The sequence below is a fragment of the Cynara cardunculus genome (assembly GCF_001531365.2).
Source record: "Cynara cardunculus var. scolymus isolate 2C chromosome LG 12, CcrdV1, whole genome shotgun sequence".
In the NCBI taxonomy this organism is placed as follows: Eukaryota; Viridiplantae; Streptophyta; class Magnoliopsida; order Asterales; family Asteraceae; genus Cynara; species Cynara cardunculus.
This window is the reverse complement of record NC_037539.1, coordinates 12,247,110-12,254,477: the sequence shown is the minus strand read 5'-3', so window position 1 is coordinate 12,254,477 and position 7,368 is coordinate 12,247,110. Positions and strand designations below refer to the sequence as shown.

Genomic DNA, 7,368 nt, shown 5'->3' with positions numbered 1-7,368 from the left:
CTAACCCCCCCTTTTTTTTTTCTTTTTACTATGGAGGATAAGACAAGATAGGGTTATAGGACTGCAAACCCCTCCCCCTTTAAGTCTTCACTTGATCTTACTTTTCAAATGTACTTATTGACTATATATAAATATATATATATATGTGTGTGTGTGTGTGTGTGTGTGTACATACAGACACTTGACATGGAATTATTTAGATAAATAAAGTACTTTAAACTTTCGGGTGTTACATAAATCTCATCGGGAAGAGACATATCTATTATAGACTGAGCACGCGTGTCTATAGCTATCTTCTTCTTGTTCTCATCGCTCCACTGATGTGGAAGCTTTGAAATCTGCAGTTTAGGAATCGCGACAGTTGTAGCTGTTGCTGGAACAGCTGGAGCAATAGCAAATGGAATATATGGTCCATTTTTTTTGTAATGTGGAATTTCAGGATCCACACCTTCCAGAAAGAGGGACATCTGGTTCTTCCAGAGACTAAAGTTGTCACGGACAAACCGGGGAGATTCTGCAAAAGAGCCATTATCTTTTGTGTGTGTGTGTTTGCAATTTGTAAAGCCATTTGTAAACGGTAAAGTTATCTAAGAAAAGAGATAAGCTAATACATAAAACAGCTAAACACAAGAAAAGAAAGAAAACACTGCTCTTATACCACTTGTTGGTCCCGTGAGGGTCTACAAGAAGAGAAACAGTTTGTAGAAGGGGGGGATGAATACAAACATAGTATTTTCAAATTTAAAATATATATTGATAGAGAAGATCAATACAGATTTTACAAGATTGTTTGCGAAAAGATATGGTAATAAAAACCTATCTAAACAATCTTTGGTTACACACAAAACCTTATCAAATTACAAGAAAAGAAATTGCTGTAAAGAAGATCTTTTACTTAAGCTAGAAAATGCTTGAAGTAATAATTAGGGTTAGAGAGTGTGTTTTGCGCACTCTGCATGGAGAAGAAACACTTCTATTTATACCCAGTGCATTAAATGTTCATTTAATGCAATATGGTAGGGTTAGAGTGCGTGTCAAGCCTTAAGAGGAAGGCTTGTCCTTTGCTATAGTGAATAGTACAAAAAAAAACACTATTCATGAGCAGACATCCTTACCTAAAGTTGGTGGACAAAGAGTCAACTAGTCGGCTCCGTACCATACTAACTTTCGTAAGGGTATGAGTTTTGTCCTTTATGTGCATAAGGACAAGACAACAACAATCATGCTAAGAAAGCTTCCTTTGATCGTTGAATGCTGAAATGACTTGAAGGTCTCATCATCATTTGCTGAAGCTTGAGCAGTCTTCACACATATGTAGACAGGCTTGTAATCACTAAGTACCGCTTCAGATCACATACTCGCTAGTCTCTAATCTTTAGTTTCAGTCTTCGATGTTTGCTGAAGGTTCTTTGGTGTGAGTGTTGTCTTCTTGAAGTATTGCTGTCTCTGATAGATTTGTAAAGCAAGTTCTTCAGCGATCACTGAACATACTCAGTGAAGATCACTGGAACTAAAAGTACAGAAACATAAATACAACGTATTAGTGGAAAGGGATTATCATCAAATCACTGAGAGAGATGATCAACAGAACATACTTAGTTCATTTTGCTGGACTTCCATCTTCACGTTGGTTAGCTCATACTTAGCTTCAAGAACCTCAATTTTGACATCAGGGAGTCTTGAGCTAAGCCTTCCTTTAAGGGCATCGTCTGCTTGACTTCATCCATCCTGTCAAGGACAACAACCACAGCAGGGAGGATTAACTTGGCATCCCCCATCATATCATAATTTTCAACCTCAGTGACTAGGGGTTCATTCTCCTTAGGACCTGAAAACTCAAGGTTAGGAAAATAATTTTGAGCATTAGAAGTCTCAGGGTTAGTTATTAAGAAAGAAACAAGAAGAAAATATTTTATACCTGAGGGTTCCTTAGCAGTATCCGAACGATTACCAGTGAGGCCAAGCGTCTCAAATGGTAGTGTTGAAAATCATACTATCGGTTGATCCTCGTTTGAATTAGGTTGTTGAGAGATCTCGAGAGAATATCGCGTAGGTCTTGTGGTGGTGGCCTCACCAATAGTAGGGACAACCACTATTGGTTTATCAACACGTGTTGTCGAGACCAACAAAGGTGGTGAGAAGACAACGATTGTGATGCAGTGAGACTGAGCAGGAGTTATAGTGTTGAAAATCATATTCTCAGTGAGTTTCATTGAGGTGGTTTAGGCAGGTTCCACAAGTACGAAAGTAGCTGAAGAACCTGCTGAAGAAAAAGGTGGGGTTAGTTCAGATGCCTCAGGGAGGGGGCGAATTCCAATAGCTAAGACATGTTGAGAGGACTCACCTAGCTAAGAGGTCTTCCCTTGTGTGGTTTCCTTAACCCTCATTGAGGGATTACGAGGGGCTGCAGACTGAGTCCTCTTTCGAGAGAATGAGAAGGTAGCAGCTTAGGTAGACTTTGATGGCTGAACCAAAGTCGTTGCCACTGAAAAAGGAAGAAAATGGAAGTACTGAATAACCTCACTGTTCGTTCAAGAGTGACAAACCTGATGAAATAATTTCTTTTGTGAGGAAAATGGAAGTACTGAATAACCTCACTATTCATTCAATAAGAAATGATCATGATACTGAGTTCAAAAATAATACTATAGAAAAATGGAGTCTATGAAAGAAGAAACCGAACAATCGTTGAAGCTGCTCAATCAATGCTCAACGAATCTCATCTTTCTACTTAATTTTGGGCTGAAGTTGTCAACACTGCATGCTTTACTCAAAATTGATCGTTGATTATGAAGCGATTCAAAAAGACAACCTATAAACTTTTTTCATGGAAGAAAGCTCACTCTCAGCTTTCTACATATCTTTGGTTGTAAATACTACATTTTAAACAACAGAGATAGATGACATCTTTCTTAGATAGACTTCAGTATCCAAAGCCTTCAGAGCATTCAACAAAAGAAGGCCAAATTGTTGAAGAAACTATTCATTTCCTTTTGATGAATCAAGTTCAAATAACTCTAAACCTATCCCTGACGATGAAGAAGAACTAAATAAATGGATGATATCTCACTTCGGAGAACCTGAAGCTTCATTTAGCAATCAATCAAATGATGATAAAAAGGAAGCTGATGATGACCCATATATTATTTCAGGCATGAACAATAGTGGTGAGTTCTCTTTAGGGATCTCTATTGTTCCCATTAGTCATTTTTCTTACCCTCTAACACCTCAAATACTGATCCTTTATCCACTGAATTTTCTTTAGTCATGGAACCTCTCTTAGTAGATGATTCTTTATCTGAGGCTCACTTGGAAACTCTAATGAATCCTGAAGAATCCTTTGCTGAAGCCTCATCCACTATATTTGAGCAACTTTCTCTGAAGATGGTAACTTAATTATTTACCAGCTCAGCGATGGATGAGGAATCATCCGATTGATCAAATTCTTGGTGATCCAAATGCAGGTATTCAGAATCGACATGGTCTAGGTAATATATGTCTATTTGTTAACTTTATATCTCTTCTAGAACCCAATAAAATTAGTGAAGCCATCAGCGACCCAAGCTGGGTCAATGCTATGCAAGAAGAACTCACTGAGTTTGAAAGAAACATAGTCTAGTACCTTGTCCCTCGTCCATTCAACAAAACTCTTATAGGCACCAAATGGGTTTATTGAAAAACGTTAGATGAACATGGTACTATAACCCCAAACAAGGCTAGAATTGTTGCTTAGGGATACATACAAGAAGAAGGCATCAACTGTAAAACCCAAAAATTTCGAAGAATAAATAATTTATCTTCATTATTATTTTTTTCATTTTTTTGAATTATAAAACACACACACATACTTATATATACATATATATATATATATATATGTGTGTGTGTGTGTATGTATGTTAAATAAATAAAGAAATTAAAAGAAGTTTAAAAATTGGACTAAAGGTGAAAGAAAAAGTCAAGACATTGGTGAAAATTGTAAATTTCGTTAAAGTAAGCAAGCCAGGGGGTTGTAGGTCATTTCTTATCTATACTATCTTATAAAAAAAATTAACAAAAGTCTTAAAAACAACATCTAATGCATTTTGTATTATCTTTTAATGCATAAAGTCTTAAAGTTTTAAAAAACAACTTCTATTGCACTTGGTACTGCTCCATCAAGCACACATTGATAACAACCCTCACACACACACACACTCTCTCTCTCTCTGCCGCTTCGTCTTCCCAAATCAACTCTCGATGTGCCTCTTCATCATCCCAAATCAGACTCCCAATGTGCTTTCATCCCTTTCCAAGATGTCAATTGAAGCTTCGTATGGTTTTATTTCACTCCTCTGCAAAAGGCAATTTCTGGTTCAAATGATCAAATTGGCTCTTCCATTCCAATGTCATCATCTACAAGAGTAAGTATCATCTTGCATTAGACTAGGGTGGGTCGATTTATTTTGGTTTTGATCATAATAATCTCTATGTTACAAGAAATAAGAGAGAACAAGTGATAATCGTACCCATCGTAGCCTTGGGGATCACCTTGGAACTCCTTGTATTGATAGTGGGCCTGATAGACTTTCTAAAGATATACTTAGATGTATATTTTCTATCTACTGCAAGCTTGGGGACCCAAATCAATGTCATCAGGGACCTTCAGAATCTTCTGATTCATCCCTGTCTTCCTGCAGTACAGTTTCTACTAGAAATATTTCTGATACATGGAATCCGTTTTGTAATGAGGACAGTAAGTATGATCGCTTGAAAGATGAAAGGGGACCATATGTCGATATGGTAGAAGCCCTGAAAATAGGCCTAGATGATGATGGTTTCAATTATGCGGAGAAGATGCTAAAACATTTCAGGTATCTGAAATTATTAATACTTGATATCTTTCAATTGGTTAGTTCCCTTGTTTACTTGAAATTTTTTGACTTTATAGAACACTGATAAAGAAACTTGACAAGATTGACTCTGGAAAAATGAAGCGTGAATAGAAGCTTGTGTTTTGGATCAACCTTCATAATGCTTTGGTGATGCATGTAGGTGAATTAGCCTCACCATGCAAACATTAAAATACAAGTTTCTATGACATTTTTTTTTCTTGCAGGCACATTTAGCATATGGAACTCATAATTACTCGAGTAATTCCATTTTGAAGGTAATATAAGCTTGTGCTTTTTCTAATTTTTTTCCATATGGAGCTTGAAAATTTTATTTTCTTTCAGGCAACTTATAATGTGGGTAAAGAGTGTATAAACGCATATATCATACAGAGCTCTATATTAGGATGTTGATGTACCGACATGAATTGAAGCTCTATGAGAATAATCATCATCATCATACTTGTTTTTTGCATTTTTGGAAATTATCTAAAAGAGTGCATAAGAAGCACAAATTGATTAGCCATACATCAGGAAATGACGAGTGAAATACACATCGGTAATGGGCCACTTATCCTGATTTTTTGGTTGCAAGATGTTCATTTTCTTGAATGGTTGCAAGATTGTTTTGCCATCAAGAGTTTCTACCTTGCTTCACCATAACATAAAAGTCAGGCTGCTTGCTAATATACGTTGCTATGTTATTTAATATTTCACGACTTCTCGTGTGGGTATATATATGAAAGAAAAAAAAAGCAATATACTTGTCATCAAGACTGCTGTTTGGTTGGTTTTCCATTAAGTCCTCTATGACTAAAGTTGTTTGTGTGGGTGAGTATGTGTGTATAGATTGGGAAGGTTTTTGTTTAGGAGGGTTTTTTCTTAGATGAAAGGAGCGTGTTTTTTAATTCGGAGGGATAGGTTTGGAAAAAAACTTGGCTTTCCCCTAGAAGCTTACTAAATATGCCGCTTCCTGCATCATTAAGCCACTACCATTCAGCCATGTGAATAAGTTCTGCGTCCCATTAAGCTCATTAAGCTGCTAACAAACAAGCCCTTAAATTAATTTATTTGGATTCCTAATTGAAACTTGAACGTAATGAAAGATGATAAAAATATGGGCAGTGTATAAGTTCGAGGCTCCAGCCATTAGCAAAAGGGAGCCGAGGGTCTGATGAAGCCTGCTAGCTACGGCTTTATGCAGCAATTCTTAACATTTTCCTATTGCAGACCAGTATAGGCTTTCATTTGGCACAAGGTTATACTTCCACAAGGCACATTTTCATCACCACTCTGTAATTGAACAGGAGTTTTGGTGCTCTATTGCTTATCAGTTTGATTAAAGGACCGTGACCAATTATATTGAAGTTTCTCAAAAAGCATGGAGGAAATAAATATTTAATATTTTGATCCAAGAAACAAAGCGGACTTGTTTTATCTCTTAAGGATTGAACTTCTCTTGAGAGAAGCTTCTCTTATTCTCTTTTATAAATCACTGACTGTTGGGTGCCTTCACCTCAAGTGCAGTAATGATCAGTAGTCTATATTACTTATTAGTATCATTTGAACAATCACATTAATTCTAGGTATAGCTGCTGATCTTTTTATCGTTCATATAGCATCCAGGGAACTATCTTGTGTCTGGTTAACTTAGCATCCACTGAACTATCTTGTCTCTGGTTTAGTAGTTGTTTAGTTGCTTGGAATTGGGCATGCTATGTAAAATATTTCTGTGTGAGACCATTTCTGACACTTGGTTCCATGTCTTCCAGCTTTCTGCATCAGTCAATTTAGCAGAGGAGAAAAAGATGCCAAAATTTACTGCTGAGAATATCTGGGATTTTGAGATGTGACTGCTCCAACTGAGGTACAGTAAAAAGACGCAAAGTTTTGTAGTAATCCTTCCTTTTACTATTATCTTAAAAAATGGAAAGTCAGGGTAGTTATTCAAAGGTATCACTATTCTACTGTAATCTCTACAAGTATCCCATTTCGAGATGTAGATCACCATTTTTTTATTGTAAATTTGATTTTTTTTCAACAGATTAAGGTATTTACAAGAATGCTTATTTGCTTTACTGTATAATTGTAAGAAAATTTGTGTTTTTCTTATCTATTCTCTCAAGTGTATACCCATTTTTGCAATCGGAATATGTTAGATGTAGCAATATACTTTGCCCAAGTGTCAGGATTTAGATATATGGTATTTACTGCCTCGTAACCCCAGGGATCCGAAGTAGAATCATATTTGGTGAGTTATTTGTAAATTGCAATTTTTCAATTTAATTCTATTAAAACAAATTGTGGAATTTTATCGTTTCCTTGCTTGGACAAAAGAAAGAATAATTCTTTTCTTGCTAGCTGCTCGTATGATGGTGTTCATCGAACCTTTTTCTATTATATCATTTTGTACAGGTCTGGTTGTTGCTTGTAGATAAGAAGGATCTTGGTCTCCACCATTTGCCATTTCTTCATTTGATCTAGGTTGGGGTGCTTA

General features: G+C 36.2%; 1 pseudogene; it reads left to right on the top strand.

Annotated features, from left to right (window-relative positions):
- Positions 1-3,058: 3,058 nt before the first annotated feature.
- On the top strand, positions 3,059-5,285 carry LOC112523702 (annotated as a pseudogene).
- Positions 5,286-7,368: the final 2,083 nt, after the last annotated feature.